The sequence below is a fragment of the Schistocerca cancellata genome, chromosome 4, assembly GCF_023864275.1.
Source record: "Schistocerca cancellata isolate TAMUIC-IGC-003103 chromosome 4, iqSchCanc2.1, whole genome shotgun sequence".
NCBI lineage: Eukaryota > Metazoa > Arthropoda > Insecta > Orthoptera > Acrididae > Schistocerca > Schistocerca cancellata.
The window spans coordinates 578,343,172-578,362,994 of NC_064629.1; positions in this window are offsets into that span (position 1 = coordinate 578,343,172).

Consider the following 19,823-nt stretch of genomic DNA (forward strand, 5'->3'; position numbering starts at 1 on the left):
AACTTTCGAAATGTGGTGCTACAGAAGAATGCTGAAGATCAGATGTGTAGATCGCATAACTAATGAGGAGGTATCGAATAGAATTGCGGATAAGAGGAGCTTGTGGCACAACTTGACTAGAAGAAGGGATCAGTTGGTAGGACATGTTCTGAGACATCAAGGGATCACCAATTTAGTATTGGAGGGCAGCGTGGAGGGTAAAAATCGTAGAGGGAGACCAAGAGATGAATACACTAAACAGGTTCAGAAGGATGTAGGCTGCAGTAGATACTGGGAGATGAAGAAGCTTGCACAGGATAGAGTAGCATGGAGAGCTGCATCAAACTAGTCTCAGGACTGAAGACCACAACAACAACAACTACCGCTCAATGTAACAGATACAGTCAACCATTCCTTAACCACAAATATTTTTCCTGAGGCCTGGCAACAGGGACTAGTTAAGCCACTACCTAAAAAGGACGTTACCACAGCATCCTCTAATTATAGACCTATTACCTTCTCCCTGCACTGTTCAAGGCTTAGAATATATAGCCTGCGACCAACTAACAAACTGCATACCTACAAACAATCTACAGGACGAATGCCAACCAGGTTTCCGTAAACATCGCAGCATATCGTATGCCTTAATGAAGCCTTAATGAAGCTCAATGAAGCTTGCTATGGATGCACAAGAGGCAACTATTATGTGCTTTTTAGACTCCAGCAAAGCTTTTGACACTTTCAATTACAACATTTTACGTGCAAAACTTAGCGGACTAAATTTCGCGCCAAGAGCAGTGCAATGGTTTCTCTCTTAACTGACGTCTCGCCAGCAATGCGTGGTGTCCGACACCATAAAGCCAATGCAAGCATGTAGTGTCAGGCGTTCCCCAGGAGTCGGTATTAGGTCCTATACTGTTTTCACCGTACAGGAGGAGGAGATTAATGTTTAACGTCCCGTCGACAACGAGGTCATTAGAGACGGAGCACAAGCTCGGGTGGGGGAAGGATGGGGAAGGAAATCGGCCGTGCCCTTTCAAAGGAACCATCCCGGCATTTGCCTGAAGCGATTTAGGGAAATCACGGAAAACCTAAATCAGGATGGCCGGAGACGGGATTGAACCGTCGTCCTCCCGAATGCGAGTCCAGTGTGCTAACCACTGCGCCACCTCGCTCGGTTTTCACCGTACATAAACGATGTGTGCTGATGGCCTCCAGTTATATCTAAAGGCAAAAGCAGTAAACCTGAAGACAACTATCGAGAATCTCAATATGGCCTGCGTGCACTATAAAAATGGGTCCAGGCTGTAGGGTTGTAGCTCAACCAGTCCAGAACCCGAATGGTACTGGCTGGTGATTCTAGGCTCGTTAGCTCGAAATATCGGGAACCTCTGCCATCCCGGATCCTAAATGGGACAAACATCGACTTCTCTACTTTAGCAAATAGTCTAGTAGTAATAATAGATGAAAATCTGAATTGGACTGATCACAAAACTGCAACGTGCAAAATGCAACAGAAACTCCCTATGCCCTGTACCCTCTTGACCTGAAAAAGAAACTTGTACAAATATTTATACTTCTTGTTATTGATTTCAGCGATGTTATCCTGCAAGCCCTTTCCCACGAAAGCTCACGACGCTTGAATCTGATTATGAATGACTGTGTTCGTTAAATCTGTGATGTTCGTCTCCTTGATCACATTTCACCATTATATACGCAGCTATCTTGGCTGCGTGCACCCAAGCGTAGAGATTTCCATACCTTCTGTGTTCTCCACTGTCTTATCAGCGAACACTATCCTTCATATCTCTCCTGGACGTTAACATTCTTATCTGAATAACATGACAGAAACACCCGTTCCCATCACAGCAAAATCCTTTCTGTCTCACTCCACCGTTCAGCCACTATCTCGACGTCCTTCTCAGTAGCAGGAATCCGACACTGGAATAACCTCCCACATAATAGATATTTGATAGGTGCGTAATATCCCCAGCTTCAAAAGACAGTTAATGTTATATGTACTAAAGCCATAATAAGGGTTACAATTGTCCCTGTAAGCTCTAGTTACCCTTGTACATACTTCTTTCCAATCAGATCTTCGTCTTTACCCAGTATTCTTGGCTGGTACCGTCTCCTTAATATCTTCCACAATCATTATTGGCATTAAGATCGTCATTATTGTTTATTATTTGTTTTATCACAGTTATTGGCCGCAGCTGCAGTAGTACAAGTACTGCCAGTATTGATTTGATTGATTCATAGTCAGTATAATTAACTCACATTGCCAGTTCAGACACTCAAATAATTTTGAAGCTATTTCTAATACTAAAATAGTTATTTTTAGGAAACTATGATGTAAAAAAGTAATGTGTGTGTGAAACTTTGATCCAATGTAAGCAGGACCTGATGGTCCTAATCAGATCTGGTTAAGTAAATAAACAAAGAACAGTGTTAAAATCCACTTTTACCACTCAAAATAGTTCGTTTTCATTGGGTTATGTACTTGTACATGTCAGTTAATTGTTTTCGAACCCTTCTGTGTTTCCACGCCGCGTTGTTAAACCAGAAATATACTACGCATCCCTACGTCCAAAATGGCGGAAACAGTGGTAGTTATCAACATAAGAGAAAGATAATTGTAATTGTAGAATGCTATCCTCTTGCGTTTGTGTGTATGTCCTTGGACGCGCTGAGGCATCTCTCTGCAAAATACATATTATGACTATGCTGCAGGAAACACTTCTAATAGAATTAGTTCCCCTAACGTGAAATCGACTTCTATTCCTATGCACATTCCGAGTAGTTACTGGATAAAAAGATTGTCTTCTTCGACCCATCGTCCAGTCGTCTCACCTTGTTACCTGTTCTCCTGTATCTCACGAGGAAGAGAATCCTCTGGGAAATAAGGGGAGGGAGAAATTTCATATGCCGTCTCACTACGTTTGGCCCTCAAGTGGGCGCCTTTCACGCTACAAATTCTCTGCCTTGTTCGGAACACGCACTACAAGATTTGAGCCGCAGCCGAGACCTAGGCGCTGGTAAAGAAACTCTCTAGCCGCTTTTCTACTTCAGATCCGCAAATAGCAGCTTTCGTCTCATCTGCACTACTCAATAATTCTTATAAAAGGGTTTACCTCTCAGCAGACTAGCGTGTCTTAGTCTCTCTCTCTCTCTCTCTCTCTCTCTCTCTCTCTCTCTCTCTCTCTCTGTTTCTAAACTTAAATTAAATTATGTTGCTTCTTCAGAGACCGTGTTGATGGGGCTCTGAAGTTAAACGAAAGCAATAAGAGTTCCTCCTTTTACCTTCGGTATTAAATATTTCCTAGACGGTTAATTGAGTTTTAATGTAACAATGTTTACCAATTTTTAAATTTGGGCACTCATTGTTTAAATTAATCAAACTAAGGAAATATAGAACTTTTCATTATACGCAGACAAGTAAGATTTTAAGTCGTTACTGGGAATTTGTGTGGAACGTAAAATGGGTAGCCACGATATTTCAGTGATTCTCTTACTTGTCGTATATTTGTTCCAGAACTCGACGTCCAGTCAGTGGCAACAGATGCGTGGATATACCGCAGCCAGACTGCTTGCTTTATTGTATATTAGAGTTTAGTTTGCCTATTCTGGTCCGTTGTTAATGCGGTGAAGGTGAGTAACTCCATTTGGATTCGGACTCATGCGTTACTGTAAAGCATCAGTCACGTCTCAGCAGCTAACAGGTCATGAACAGTTCGAAAATAAGTAAATAACATGTTCTTCCATTAGCAGTCATGGAAGTCTGAGTCAGTGTTTTAAGCCCGCCGTAGTGGGCGAGCGGTTCTAGGCGCTACAGTCTGGAATCGCGCGACCGCTGCGGTCGCGGGTTCGAATCCTGCCTCGGGCATAGATGTGTGTGATGTCCTTAGGTTAGTTAGGTTTAAGTAGTTCTAAGTTCTAGGGGACTGATGGCCTCAGCAGTTAAGTCCCATAGTGCTCAGAGCCATTTTGAGCCAGTGTTTTAAAAACACACACATTACTTATCGGTCAGACCCAATTTGTGAATTCCATATATAGATGAATGCGATTTCCTAAAAAAAATACCTACAAGCTTTTTTAATAAACGGAGTACTGCAGCAAGTATTCACAGCGTGTGAAGCAAATGAGCACTGGAAAACTATTCACAGAAGTTTCGTAATAGTTTATAAATTATTTATGAACTGACAAGAAATGTGTTTTATCACGAAACGGAGTTTATGTATAGCTCTAGATGCTACTCTAAACCGACACGTTTCGTTTACTTCATCATACCGGGAACACTAAAACTTTCTGGAAGAGTTATAGTACCTCTTAATCGCACAGTCCTAATCGTACAATCGTGATACCCCACTCTTCCTGCTTCTGTTACCATTAACAGAGAATAGGAACAAAATTTAAGCTCGCAGCAACTAATTTGCCTATGCACAAAGTATTGGGCGGGACGCTGACATTTAAAAATAGCGTTAAATTTAATAAATGAGCGCTGAAACTAGTTTTCCGATGCCAGTTTAAGTAAATTGCGCAATGATCCGTCATGCAACCGTCCGGCGGAACAACATAAAGAACTGAAATGAAATGATTCCGCTTTTGGCTGTTAAAATATCATTTATATTTAAATGTTGTTACGTAGGTTTACGTTTCTGACGCTTTTGCAATCTATTTTACACGCCTGATACATGAAATTTAGACTTAAGTGTTTGTATCATTATTTCATCAGCCTTATTAAGTGTATGGTATTTGGAACGGCGGATAAATTCACAACACCACATGTAAATTCTCTTACACAGTATGTCACAGCTTTATGTTACTGAGTGGGTTACGGTACGCCATGACGCTTCAAAATGACCACATACAAATTTGCAGTCGCAATAAATATTGTCTTAACAGCCAAAAGAGGAATGATTTCGTTTAAAAAAATTCACGATAGCTGTGGACCTAGTCATCATCAAACTACCTGAAGCTTGACGCAGATAAGTGATAGCACTCGTACATGAGTACTTTTTATTTGTCCCTTCTGTGAGTAGAGATGAAGAAGAAATCTTAATAAATATCACACAGAACGATCCTAGCGTAGTTTACAAAAATCAGTTTCTTCTATACTTTTACTGGGTGGAATTATTCAACTGATTTTGATAACTTCGGAACTGCTTATTTCCGAAAATGATCTGTAATTTCACCTACCTTTCTTCGTAACATTTTCTATCACGTGAAATGCGGATCATCTGTTATAAGACTTACCAATTATACACATGTACTTATAGTTCAGTCAAGATCTTTCTGCACTGTGCGTTGTGATTTCATATAAAGACCAAGATATGCTTTAACATAAGAAAATACTTAAGTCTATGTCAGTCTCAAAGTGTTTTCTTTACCCAATACGTGTGTCGCAACGCGTAGTGGATGGCGTAATAACTTTTTCACTGATAGAGGATTACATTTATTTCATTTCAATTAACAGTTGAAGTTCGCATAACACAGTCCATTGTGGATTCACTGTATATAACTGAAAAACATGGTCTAATCGATATTTTTAAGTACTGTTTCTAAGATTGAGAAAACCTCGCTTTTTTTTAGCGAAAACAATTATCATGCCTCCTGCGGTTGGCAACATTGGTTGGTTTAAAAAAAATGGATCGGAATAATTGTTCCACATAACTTCGTTACGATGCCTTATGCCATTCCGAGTAACATCAAAAATAATCTTTTCATTATAGATACAGTAATTAAGAAGCTCAGCTCCTAAAGTTACTGTCTCTCGTGCTCCGTGCTTTCTACTGAGTTCCACTTATTTGCCGTCTCCATCGAAGTCTCGAGTAGTTGACCTTTGTACTCCAAACATATTTTCAAGTTTCAGGTATTTCAATATGCAGTCTGACAAGTTAAATCGGACATTTTCTGCTTATTCTTATTATCATTCTGGAGCTTAGAAACGCTGCACTTAAAAATGGACAATATATTAAACAGATAAGATTGAGGTAAAGCAACTGAAAAAATGAAGCGTATACTGGCAAATGACCCACAATATGAAAGTTCCTACTATATTTGGCTTATGGGCTATATTAAGCATACTGTTAATTCTACAGACCTAAGAAAGGGAGGACATAAAAAGCTTTAAGAATGTTGTAAGTTGGCTTTACTATTTAAGTCCCTTCAAAAGGGATCAACAATAAGAAATTACTAGTCATTATCTGGTCGTTTTCCGAGCAGAAATAGAAGCAAAGGAACGGTGAACAAGGCCTCAATTCCGTCACGGTCTTTTCTCTTTCTGTAGTGGTACTCCAAAGTTTCGTAGATGACCACAGGAAACCAGAGTTCATGTGAATGTTGCCGTCAACACACTTGTGGACGATATTACTGACATTGACAATATTTCGATAGATGTCTCTTGAGACGTATTACATATTTTCTGAATAATAAAATAAAATTTTAAATTTTGCAGTAAATAAAATCTGAAAACTATCCTCCTAATTTAAGAATATACAATACACGTCATACTTTTCCAACTCGTAGTGCCCCTTTCAGCAGAGATCTCTGGTAGTTGTCTAGTGAAGTGTCTGTCTTCTGATCTTGGCTACTCGCTCGAGGTTATGTTATTCAACAAACAGTTTAGATAGGCTATCTCTGTGCTATAGAACACAATCTTAAGTGGACAAATCGGTGGATTATGTCGCTAAAGTGTCGAGAGAAGTTGATTGTGTGAATGCGTGAATTGATACAATTGACACGAATGATGTCCAGACATCAAGCGCCAGAACTGTTTTTCGGAATTCAGATGTTCCGTGCGAATCTCTGGTTGCTTCGATGTCAGTGGTGTAACCCATAACACTCCTTACGCACATCTACTTCTACATGACACAGAGAAAAGACCAAACATACTTTCAAAGTATGAACGTGGAGTAATTACCGTCAAACGTATTACTTTTGCAGTTTAAAACTTCATATTTCTTCCTGCTTCGTGTTGAACATAACAAGACTCGTGGCAGTGAATCTCTTTAAATAACAACACAGTACAACGGACTGGCTCCCAAACGGTGTCAAACTCTGTTGTATCGACGCTGTAAATATTAAGAGGACGAAATGAAAAGTAAATAATTTTAATGTTTAATGTCCTGTAGGAGGTCATTAGACAAGATCTTTGAAACGGAGCACATGCTCGGAATGGGGGAGGATGGGGAAATAAATCAGTCGCCTCCTTTCCAAAGGAACCATCCCAGAATTTTTTGGCCTGGGCTTCAAAGCAGCATAAAACCAGTCCTCGGTCTGAAAACCATAACGACAACGTTTTAGCAGCTTTGTGAGAGCTGCGCGGAGTGGCCGTGCTGTTTGAGGCGTCATGTCACGGACTGCGCGGTCCCTCCCGTTGTGTTGTTCTTAGCATAGGTTAGTTTAAGTTAGTTTACGTAGTGTGTAAGTCTAGGGACCGATGGCCTAAGCAGTTTGGTCCCTTAGGAATTCACAGACATATGAACATTTTTTCAGCTTTGTAACGAACGTTATGAACCTACTCCCCTACTTAATAGCACCGACCATTCGTTTTTATGAACTGAATGACACGAGGGAGTTACAAGATGTGAAACTTTAAGTGTAACTGTAAACGAGAGAAAAGGTCATGGAGTGAAGGTAGCTGTGTGACTAAAATTCAAAGCCAGTAAATTCGTTCAATAAACGTAGATGAAAGTGAAACTATTTTTTTATATTAGCTTTTCAACAGAAGATCGAGTATTTCAACATGATCAACAAAATTGCACGACTTTCCGCGTACAGTGGGCCCAGCATGGCATCACTGCGATTTACTATTTACCATGGCACCAAACGAACACTGAGTTTTTCGCTTTTGCTCGCAGACATCGTGATAGAGTCCAGATTAGTGTAAGACTGCTAGCCAGCTCGTTAAAGGTGCTGCCTGGGTGACCGCATAGCTGCTATGGGCTACTACAAACAGTACGTCACACGTCAGGCCCCACTGTTCGGCAATCAGCGGTGTTACCGAAATCCAGGACGGCAGTTCAGAATTACACAGCATTACACTAGGCGAGACCTGGAGCGTCTGCAGGAGAACACGCTATGTCAGATCCTATATAAATGGCGCCCGCCCAGCCAGCAAAGGATAACGTGTCAGCTACTACTCCAGAGAGCGCTATCTCCATGTGGTTCGGGAAAGCGTCGGCGTTCAGTCACCTCCCACTGGTGCAGCCATCAGCATTAATCAGCATCGTTCAACGGGACCACTTGCCATTCTGTCTTGCATCTAGGACCAACAGACTTGACGGTCGAATTGGGACCCTACCAACCATCGGACACCTAGTGACTGCCATCGCTAGACATTAGCAGCCAAATATTAGTAGCCCGAGATCACGCCTTGGATGACACCGTCTTCGTCACACGCTGCTGCCGAAGAGGCCAGCAACATCTACTCACCATGTGGCAATGAAGTACTGCTGTGCCGCAAGCATTCATTAAGCAATCAAGGTGCCTCCGGTATGCTCTGCTCTGAGCCATGTCGTGCTGTTTACAGCCGTGGCTGGGGGCCTGACTATACCGCCATAGAAAGCCGTGGGTTCGATCCCCGTCCAACTTGCCGAACATGGGTCTGGAGTTTTTCTGTACCCGGTTCGAGTCTAACACATGTATAGGGTTGCAAAATGAGTACTGCTAAATTTGCGCCTGCTCCTCACTGGTGAAACAATGCTCTCGGGATGATGGCGTCAGAGCAACCACCCTGACAAGCTTAAACCTACCCACTCACACTCCAACGGGGTCGACGCTATCTAAAGCTGCCGACTCCGTCACAATCTGATGTAAAAGGAGCGAGTAGGGGCAACACTGGCTCCGGGGCAACCAGTGAAACTTCACTTCTTGCACGCTACATGACGAACGGGGCCGGCCGAAGTGGCCGTGCGGTTCTGGCGCTGCAGTCTGGAACCGCGAGACCGCTAATGTCGCAGGTTCGAATCCTGCCTCGGGCATGGATGTGTGTGATGTCCTTACGTTAGTTAGGTTTAGCTAGTTCTAAGTTCTAGGGGACTAATGACCTCAGAAGTTGAGTCCCATAGGGCTCAGAGCCATTTGAACCATTTTTTGACGAATGGGACATCGCATACTATTAGGCAACTAGTGGCGCGACATCGACAATGGCTACACCTCCTCCCAAGCTGAGTGAAAAAGACAGTAAAATGTCACGTGGCACAAGAGTGTTCAGAACAGATAGCACGCAGCTGACGCTCAGCGACAGTGCATGTTTCGTTAAAAAGACTTTTTCGTTAAAAAAACTTACACCACAATTTCTTTGGCTGCGTAAAACGTAAGAATATGAGACTTTTAATAAGGGACGTCAGTCGATTGGAGAATCAGTTCTCGATCACAATCCCAGAGCCATTAGCATCAAGACACGTTTTAAGAACATGCACATCATCTTCAACAAAATAAAAAGAGCTATATAAGAGATAATTCTTAAATATTTTAGTGCTGTAATGTGACAGGAATCGCAGTTGCTATAGTTGTAAACTAATTATCAAGCTGGGTACTGTATTCATGTAACACCTTAATATACAGATTTTGACAAATTTCCTTTACGGGCTTTTGAGGACAGGAGGTCAGGATACTTACACAAGAAAGAAAAAAAAAGGTATATCAACATGGGCTCTAAAATGCATACCTTATGAGCTATGAAAACTTCTTGATCTTCGATACTGTGAAACACATCTTTTCTACTGCGAGTTCTTTGCTTTCCATATTTTGGGAGGAGATAGTATGGACCAAACAAAACAAAACAAAAAAAAGTGTCCAGCAAACACAGGCTCTAAAATGAGTACCTTAAGAGCTATAAGCACCTTTTCAATAGAAGAGATATGTTTCACAGTGACGAAGATGAACAAGTACTCGTATCTCTTAAAGTATGCATTATAGAGCCCATATTTACTTCACTTCTTTCTTTTTTTAATTCATACCACCTCCTCCAAAAATACGGAAAGCAAAAAGTTCACACTGGAAGAGATGTGTTTCACGCAGTTTAGAACTTACGTTTACTGGACTTTGTCTTGTTTTGGTGTGAGAGACCTATCCTCGAAGACTGTAAAGGGAATTTAGATACACCCTGTACTTAGATACACCCTGTATTTATTTTAGCTTTATTATGTTTGTAAGTATGTGATTGGGCCACCTTATAGATAATAAGACTTTAAAAAGTTGCTTTTAGGTTTCAGCAACAGAAGTCAAGAAAAATCACTTTCCATCGTTGCTGTAAGTCTGTTCTTATTTTTTTACTCAGTTCTTACGACATCATTTCTGAAAGAATACGTTTACTGCGAAGGAATAAAGTAGCTCATGTCTGTGTTACCAAAAGACAGAAATACAGCAGAATTTGTGTTGCACAGAGATTCGAAACGTAGACAGGACACATCTACACAACATCTTGAGTAATCACCGTAGGAAAACGAGAATTGTGTTTGCTTGTAATTTATCAGATAATTGTTGTGCTAGAAGATAAAATAAAAAGTGTAGGAGTATTACTCGACATCGAGATATGCGCGGAAGGCCATCGCTCCGTAAAATACCTCGGCGCGTTATCGATTTCGGTGAAAAACCGCTAGCATCAAGCATGTAAACAACGCGTAATAACACCCATGGGAGGCGATGCAGCCGCGTAGCTGAACTACAAAACCCATACGCCCTGCAATCAGGCGCGTGGCAACTCATAATTTGCATCAGTAAATCGGAAACAGCGTCGTGCGCATTAGAATCTCGACGTGCTACAATGCACGCGCGCGCGAGCGCGCGCGTGTGTGTGTGTGTGTGTGTGTGTGTGTGTGTGTGTGTGTGTAAAAACTCGCAGCGTGTCAACAAGAACCAGGGTCGCTGGAATATTTCGCATTCTATTTTGTTCACAGGGAGGAAGCGAAAGAGAAGAAAACACAGCTGTGCGCCCGAATGTTTTGGTGTCTGGCCATGCCTGCATGTTTGAAATATCAGGCTGTTATGCACCACATTTCATCGGTCCATTAATTTAATTTCTTATTATTCTACCTAACTATCCTTTGCTTATTGGCACTCAAGTAGCAGCTGTGTTTCTAGGAAAAAATATGATATTGCTCCCCTTCATAATGGAACCTGTACTTGCCCAAACATTTTTCAGCACATTCGTGCCACCATCTGTTTCAGCAAACAAGGTGTAAGCAAAAACTGACGGACGTTATTTTTTTCCTTAAAGACACTATTTATTCATCAACTTCGACTTGGTTTCCTTCAAAGTAATTCCCCATAGACATAATACACTTGTGCCAGCGCTTTTTCCAGTGTTAGAAGTACTTCTGGAACTCACCTTTCGTTATGTCACTCACCTCCTTCAGCGATTCTGTTTTTATCTCGTCAGTGGTGGAGAAACGTCGTCTTTTCATGATTCCCTTTAGCTTCGGGAATAGAAAGAAGTCGCAGGGGACCATGTCTGGCGAATACGGTGGCTCTGGCAACATAAAGGTTTTTTTTTTTGCCAAAATATCTCGATAAAGCATTGAGGTGTGGGCGGGAGCATTATCCTGATAGTTTCCACCAGTGTTTTGGCCACAATTCTGATAGATTCCTTTGGACTGCTTCAAGCAAACGGGGAAAAACTTCCAGGCAGTCTTTCTCATTGACCGTACGACCATCAGGCAGGAACTCATGATGCACTATCTCATTGTAACCGAAGAAAACAATGAGAAGAACGTCCGAATGTTATCAAACTTGTCGAACTATTTTCGTCTTGGCTCATGTTTACATTGGAAGGACTGGGCCTTGGTTTCGACATCATACCCGTATACACATTTTCATCACCTGCTATAATATTTCTTAGAAGTTCTGAATCGTTGTCGACTTTATTCAGTAATTCCTGAGCGATGTCTACGCCACGTCGGTTTTGGTCGAAATTCAACAATTTCAGAACAAACTTCACTGCTACACGTTTCGTGCCCAAAAGATGCGAAAAAATTAATTGGCATCAGCCAAAGGATATGCCAATATCATCAGCAACCTCTATGATCGTGACTTTCCACAACCATTTTCTTTACTTCTTCTATATTGTCGTTAGTAATTGATGTCCTGGGGCGTCTAGGAAGGACGTCGTCTCCAACGTCTTCTCGACCGTCGTTGAAACGTTTATACCGCTCGTAATCTCTTGTCTTACTCATAGTACCTTCGCCAAAAGCCAAAGTCAACATTTCGAATGTGGTGCTGCACTTCATTCTATATTGCAAGCAAAATTTAATGCAAATTCTTTGACCCATCTTTTTCGAAAGTAAAAATTAACCGAACACTTGAAAACACGTTTAAGCTTTTCGACGGTCAACAATAAACTATATATTCTAGACCACTGAAAATGTGAGCATACATCAGGAACATGTGTAGCAACAAATAAAAAAATTGAGAATCGAATGCATAAAGATGTGAAATTAAAAAATTCTCTTTACTTTTGATGACACCTTGTGTATGTACTGTAACATGTTTTGGGAAGGAAAGTAAATTAACAGGATTCTGCAGTTTGCAAACGCAAGCGGAACCTAATCCTACACTTATGATATCGTACACCAATACACGTTCCACAGGCTACAGACGAATGAATAGATACGCAAGAGACGAGCGGTTAGAAGTGTTTCAGCATATGTTGACCGCTATACTGGAAATTTTAGCTCTTAGCGACACACTTTCTGAAATTATTCAAGGATACTGCAAGAAAAGGAAGAAAGGAAAATTAGATTTTACCGCTCCATCAACGAAGAAGTCATAAGACACCAGGCACAAGCTCGGATTGGGGAAGGAAACGAAATGGAATCGTCCGCGCTTTCTTTAAAGAAACGGTCCCAGCACTAGCCTTGAGAAATCACGAAACACTATAATTTGGATTGGCAGACGGAAATTCGAACCACCATCCTCTGGAATAAGAGCCCAATGTCTTAGCACTCGGCCACCTCGATTGGTCCAGGAAGTATTAGTGTGGCACCCAAAGGTGTGGAGATGACAGTATAACTGTAAAACTAAAATCCATGGACACTCGATTAGACTGAACTGTGATTTTGTTTACATAATAAGATATTACCTAACCAATGATAAAATTTAAATAATGATTTTCTATAATTCTCGAGACAAGAGGGAAGAGGAAGTTATATTATTCTTTACGTGCTGAAGTATTTTGGACGATTTTAATTTTGATGAAACTACTCTCCATTTACAATTATTAATTCTCGCTAAGATGTTTCTGACCATTAGATAGCTTCCTTCATATCACAGACGACGCTCAGATCACAAAGACCCTTCTGATCGAAGGTGGTTACTGGTTAAGACTAGACAGTAACAGAAACCTAACACACCAATAGAGTTCCCACACAATTCGCTTGCAAAAGTGGCCTTGTTCCTTTTTTTACCACGTCCACAGAAAATAGTGCATTTCACGAGAGTATGCTGTTTCCTTGCTTTAAATAGGACCTAGCAGGATCAATTACTCAGTGCACCATTTGATTCATTGATTCGTACTGTAAGCAGGATGCTACCAATTGGAAGGCAGTTGGTCCAGTGGATGAGAGAAGCTAGGTAGTATCACCAAATAGGTATCGTTTACTTCAGTTACTGAACAGGTACCTCCTGAGAGTCGGGCTACAGATCGAATAGTGTATCTATTCTAAAAATACGCCCTGTTTACGACAACCAGCTTTCCGGAATACAGCTACATCAGGAAGTATAATTTACAGTTTTTCTCTGAATGTGAAGGAACTGAAGAGCTTAAAATAAACGTAGCCTAAGTCGTAATTAGATGTTCTCCAGTGAAATACGAACCGCCAACAAGATATAAAACAAGGATAATCCGAATACAGAGCGATGTATGTGATTGTGATATTCAGAAATTCAACATCATATTATAGTGGAGAGACACATGTAGTCGATGGTAGCAGAAATTTCTTTCACTATAACACAGGGCACGAAATATTGAGGGAAGAAAGCTTTGTCACAGACTGAACGAAATAAAAGTACGAGATCTACTTGGAATAAAGAAGAATCGGAGTAGCTCCTGCAGAAACGCACGGTGGCCTCGCAGAAGTGCGCCAGTCACACGAAGAAATACACGGCCAAGTCAAGCTAGAGGGAATAAGAGGACGTTGCGCAATAACTTCCTGGAGCTTTGCTTCTGACTAGCTGCTAACAACCTCTCCTGGAATTTCTTATAGCCGCCGTTCCTGGGACCCTGAGCAGCATCTGCAGGAGCAGTCGCAGGTCCAGGTCTGGTGAAGTATATCTAGGAACACAATAAAGTGGAGGTCGCGCCAATAACGTGAACGCTAATATGAAGGACAAAGTGGGCTGCGGGTGGTTGAATTTTCCAAGACCTGCGCGAGCCGGAGACGAAGACAAAAAGACAGATGGGTGCGTTAGAGCAGAATCACAAAAATTAACGACAGTAATGAGCTTTCACAGTAGTGATACTAGTGTATTAATCGCCAATTAATTCTAGGAGCATGACTGTTACACTAATTTTACATTAAGACATGTGAGATATTGTATCAGTCAAATAATAATAATATTATTAGCGCACTCTGACTCCACAAGGCTATTCCTTGCATTTTAACACTGCAATTGTTTTCTACAAAACGTCGTCCAGTATATGCTTTCTGCTAATAATGGGACGTGACCACTGTAACCAAGTATAGAACAAGTACACTGGTGATTAAAACTTAAGGACCAAAGTAAGTTTCTCATGAAGTGTCCCTGCCAAGTAATGTAGCTCGATGGAACTTGAACCATACATGGGAAGAACTTCTTCAGTATAGTATGGTATAGTATCGAATGTGACTGAAAGAAATGCGCAATGAAACAAACAGAATTGACACATTTATTCAAAGACAAAAATTACACTGAAGTCACCGCATTTTATGATGGACATCTGGACATTAAAAAAGGCGTGCCATTGTACGTAATATGCTGTGTGATCACCACAGAAGGCCAGACATGTTCTGCAACGTGCTCAGTGCTCGCCACATGGCTGGTAAGGAGTTCTTGTTGTAGTCCAAAAATGGCTCTGAGCACTATGGGACTTAACATCTATGGTCATCAGTCCCCTAGAACTTAGAACTACTTAAACCTAACTAACCTAAGGACATCACACAACACCCAGCCATCACGAGGCAAAGAAAATCCCTGACCCCGCCGGGAATCGAACCCGGGAACCCGGGCGTGAGAAGCGAAAACGCTACCGCACGACCACGAGATGCGGGCTGTTGTAGTCCGTTCCACTCCTCATACAGCGAGGATGACTACGGTCGCATGGTCGTAGGTATCGTGGACGTGCTACAGTATGTATCCCAAACGTATCGCACACGTTCTCGTGGGATTTAGGTCGCCGGAACGGGCAGGCAAGTCCATTCGCCAAATATTCTCTCATTAAAGAGTTCCTCCACCTACGCTGTTCCATGCTGTAGCGCGTTGTCATCCATTAAAATGAAGTCAGGGTCGAATGCACCCCTGAAAAGACGCGTATGGGAAAAGACTACTGTGTCACAATAGCGTTGACCGGTGGGTGTGACGTGTTCAAACATTCTAAGGTCGGTATGCACATGCGACATTATGATTCACCATACCGTAATACTTCGAGCACCAAAATGAACATGTTAGACAAGGTTCCTGGGTGCATTACGCGCTCCCACCTCATGCCATATGAGAGTACGTTCAGGCTTGCTGAACATGGTCGTTTTGGTGGTCTACATGTTATGGCGTTGCAGGGGTGTGCTGACCTCTAGATCTTTGAACGTGAATGACAATGTGCAACCACATCGAACGCCGTAGGTGGAGGAGATCCTGGACTCTGGGACTGGCCTGCCCGTTCCCGCCACTTAAGTTCCATCGGTCACGTATGGGATGCATTGGGGAGATGAAGTAAGTACGTTCTCACGCACCAAGTGCCATCCAGATGTTTTGCCACTTGCCTGTTACTGCACAAGGTTTCCAACAGCGTTGTGTCGACGTTCCAGAATTTCTTCGGATCATTCTTTTCACACATGAAGTGCATTTCACAAATGAAGGTCTCCTCATTCGTCGTAACAGCCACATTTGGTACGAAGAAAATTTTGATGCCACACTTCCCCATCAATTTCATCATCGTTTCGTTATTAATGTGTGGGCAGGTATTGTCTATGGTCGTCTGATAGGCCTGTGTATTCTACCGCCGTGACTAACGAGTTACAGCTATTTGGTCTGCATGCAAGACGTGCTGGTGCAGCATTTGGAGGATGTGCCATTGCACATCCGTCGAACGATATAGTTCCTGCACGATGGCGTGCCAGCCCACTTTTCATGCGACGTCCTTCAGCACATTCATCAAATATTCGGGGACTTTGTTTCTCTATACGGGTGTCATGGGGACAATCTCCTTGCCCACGTAATGGTTACAGCACAGGTCAATCAAGGAACTCAGAGATTTTTGGAGCTTGTGTATGTCAACATTGTTCGTAGGTACACTCCGTGCAATGAAACTCGTGGTCGCCACATAGATCAAATGTAACAGTTCACGCAGGTACCAGTTGGTTGATGCATGTGCCACGTATCTTCTGACGTTCTTTCAAAGTTGTTTATCTTCCAAATGGCACATTTCCGGACATGGGTTTACTACCAAATACTGTTGTTCTGAATCCCCTCTACAACACGTGTTCCTTCAGTTTGTTGTATTTTACTCGCTTTGTTTTTAGCTCTTGTCTGCTCATTCGGATTTCCTTGGCACTGTTGCTCGATATTACTTTTGTTAGTTTTAAATAGACTTGCTCTCTATTTCCACTTCATTCAGCTTCACTGCATTATTCATTTCTTCTATTTGCTCCACTTTCTTCTCCTGATTGGACTGCAGTGCTGTGATTTGATTCCCACTTGACAAAATGGTTCTGTACGTATTTATCTGCTGGTATTCCATACCACTAGGAAGTTGTACAAGCCTTATGCGATTACAAAAAATACTTAAATGCTCCGTTGAGTTGCATCTTGAGCAAGTACAGGGCTGATTTTCGTACAGTTGCACCACAGATCGGAATTCTATTTTCCCGGAAACCACAGAGTCGGGCTAAGACAGGCTTCAACGCAATGACTCTGTCAGAATTTATACCAGGAAAGAAAGCCTGTACTGCGAATAGCGAGGCGCAACACGGTAGCATTGCCACACAAAATCGAGCGAGAGAACAGAATGCGACTGCAGCAGAATGACCACACTATAACGTCATTCCGATAGCACGGAAAGATGAAGTAAGATAACGTTACACACAGGGAAGAGTTTCTCCACAATATCAAGATGCCAAGCTGAAGATGTGAAACAAACAGTTTTGACACTGTGGCTTGGTACAGAGCGCTGACAAGCCTAGAAAACGAGGCCAAATATCCTCTTTGCCACAGCTCGTAATGTCATAGGCACGAGCTAACCAGTATAGTTATCTGGACTTTTGAAGCATGGGATCAGTCGGTACTCAGTCTTGGAAGTTATAGTGAATCAGCACCGAAATTGTTCTGTGATGGGCCGCCTACTGCTCGTCCCATAAATTCAGCTACAAAACTCCAGTCAGCCAGCCTGATGTACTCCATTGCCGTGGATTGCCATTGCTGCCCTCCTTTTTACCACTGATGTGAAGACTTGAGCGCCTTCGACCAGAAACCATTGAGGGTTAATCGAAGGTGCTGCCCCTGGTACACTAGTGAGCAGCTAGCGGTGTCTTGGCTGCATCTTGTTGGGAGACCAGTGCATATTTCTCATGGGTACTGGATGACATCGAGAGCGCCTTGGTCGAACGGGTCATCAAGCTGTTAGCGTCCCAGCTGGACAGGCAATGCCTGCAGACATCCAGATCGAAATCCTGCAAGACGCCACTGCCTCCGAGTGAATCCTTGACCACGCCAAGTTACGATGTCGCCTACTGAGTCGGGCTAATCGGCATCTCCTAGCCAAGTGCGCTCCTCTGCTGCCACCTGTCACACCATGGAGGCCCTATTTTGCACTGTATAAATCCTGGCAACAAATATATTCAAATCCGACACTGTCTTTCTGACGCCCTCGGCCATTCCACCAGAAAACAGTGCCGCACTCCGTCACCGCGTTCTGTACATGCAGACACCGTGGTTACCTGGGCCTCCACTGTATGTTACATACGTTCTGTGGCCATAAATAAATAGTTAGGACTAGATATACTTCTGAAATTTCGCTCTGGATACCCTGGACTATTAGTTTACCGTACATACATTTATCTGACCATATATCCTCCCTAACATCACAGATAGCAGCATAATTCTTCAGACTACCTTGTATTTTGTCAAGTGAAACTTCGACGATAGTAAACTTAAACCAGCATAAGCAATTGCAACAGCACTTACTGAACCCTCCTCGTGTTTAAAATTACCGGTACCGTTCGTTATTGTACTATTGTTTCACAAACGTGAGCATTAATACACTTCAAAAATCCGCTTCTTGTAATGTTATCCATTTTAAAACTAGAAAATTTCTTATCAATCACTTTAATTTCATTTACCACACCGTTCCAAAAGGAGGAAGGAAATGGATGTACTATTCCTCTCAAACCTAGACCCCAAATTTGTTTTCCGTGGCAAAGACATTTTTACTGTACTCTTCCTTACAGTTACCAAGCCGCACCACGGAAGGAAATAGCGAGCACGCTCGCTGTAAACACGGTCGCTCGGTGGCTTTCTACCTAGCCTCCAGTTACGAATCCGAGTGTTCCGTCCGCATATTTAACGAGCAGATGTGAAAAATGATATCAGTTGCACCTAAAGCCAAAGCTTCATCCAGTACCTGGCCTCCTACAGGACCGCACCAATCCAGGAACGCACTCTGGCGGAGATGCTACACTACCGCTGACACAGTTCATTCTCGGACTCCTGCGTCCTACAAGACCCACATCAGCCTAACCACCTCCCCTGCTACTTTTTGGTCACTGAGGTGTGGGTTCATACCTTCAGGGAAGTTCCAGGGTGGCTACCACTCGTTATCAGAACCAGCCAGGGACAACATATGTTCATTGTGGAAGTCTATGGCGCCATGCAGGTATGGGATGCAGGCCAGATGCTCCCACGTTGAGCGGAATCTGCATTGAGCAAATCACCAGCAGCTCCAGAGCCAGTTCGCTACAAATTTAGATGCCAGACAGAGACAGGCCAACAACCACAGGTCCAGTGAAATCGCAGCTGATCCCTCATGGAGTCGCGCCCTTTCCCACATCCAGTACCAAAGACTCCCATCGGGTACCTGGAGACTGCAGCACCAGCACCAGCCGGCTCCAGCACCATGACGAAGAAGATGTTCCAGACAGAGGGCACAACGCAACCACAGATAATAGCCGACGTCGATATGGACATCGAACACCTAGCTGCCCACCCACACTTTCCCTCTGCAGGTATGGCGATCCCTCTACTGATAGAAAATCTTCAAACCCTATAGGCCATTTAAAAAGCTCCATCTGCGTCCTGAGACAGCAAGGTCTGTAATCTGTGATATATGCTGCGAAAGACTATGGCTGAAAAGTGATACCAGAGAGCAACCACATGGGCCTGGACTTCTACATCATGCATAAAATAAAGCCATCCGCCTTCCCAACGTGAACTCAGTTAATATCGTGCTCTGTCACAATACCCACCTCGCTGACAATGTGCGTACGTGACTCAGCTGCGTACTGGACCTCGCTTGGACAGCTCTTTGGACTGCGAAGAGATGGATGCTGATGGAATTCGGTGATCACAGACTATCTACATTCTTCTCTTGGTGTGTGTCTACTGGCTAGTTTCAACGGTCTATTGACAATTATGTATCCATGCTGACTGTTTAA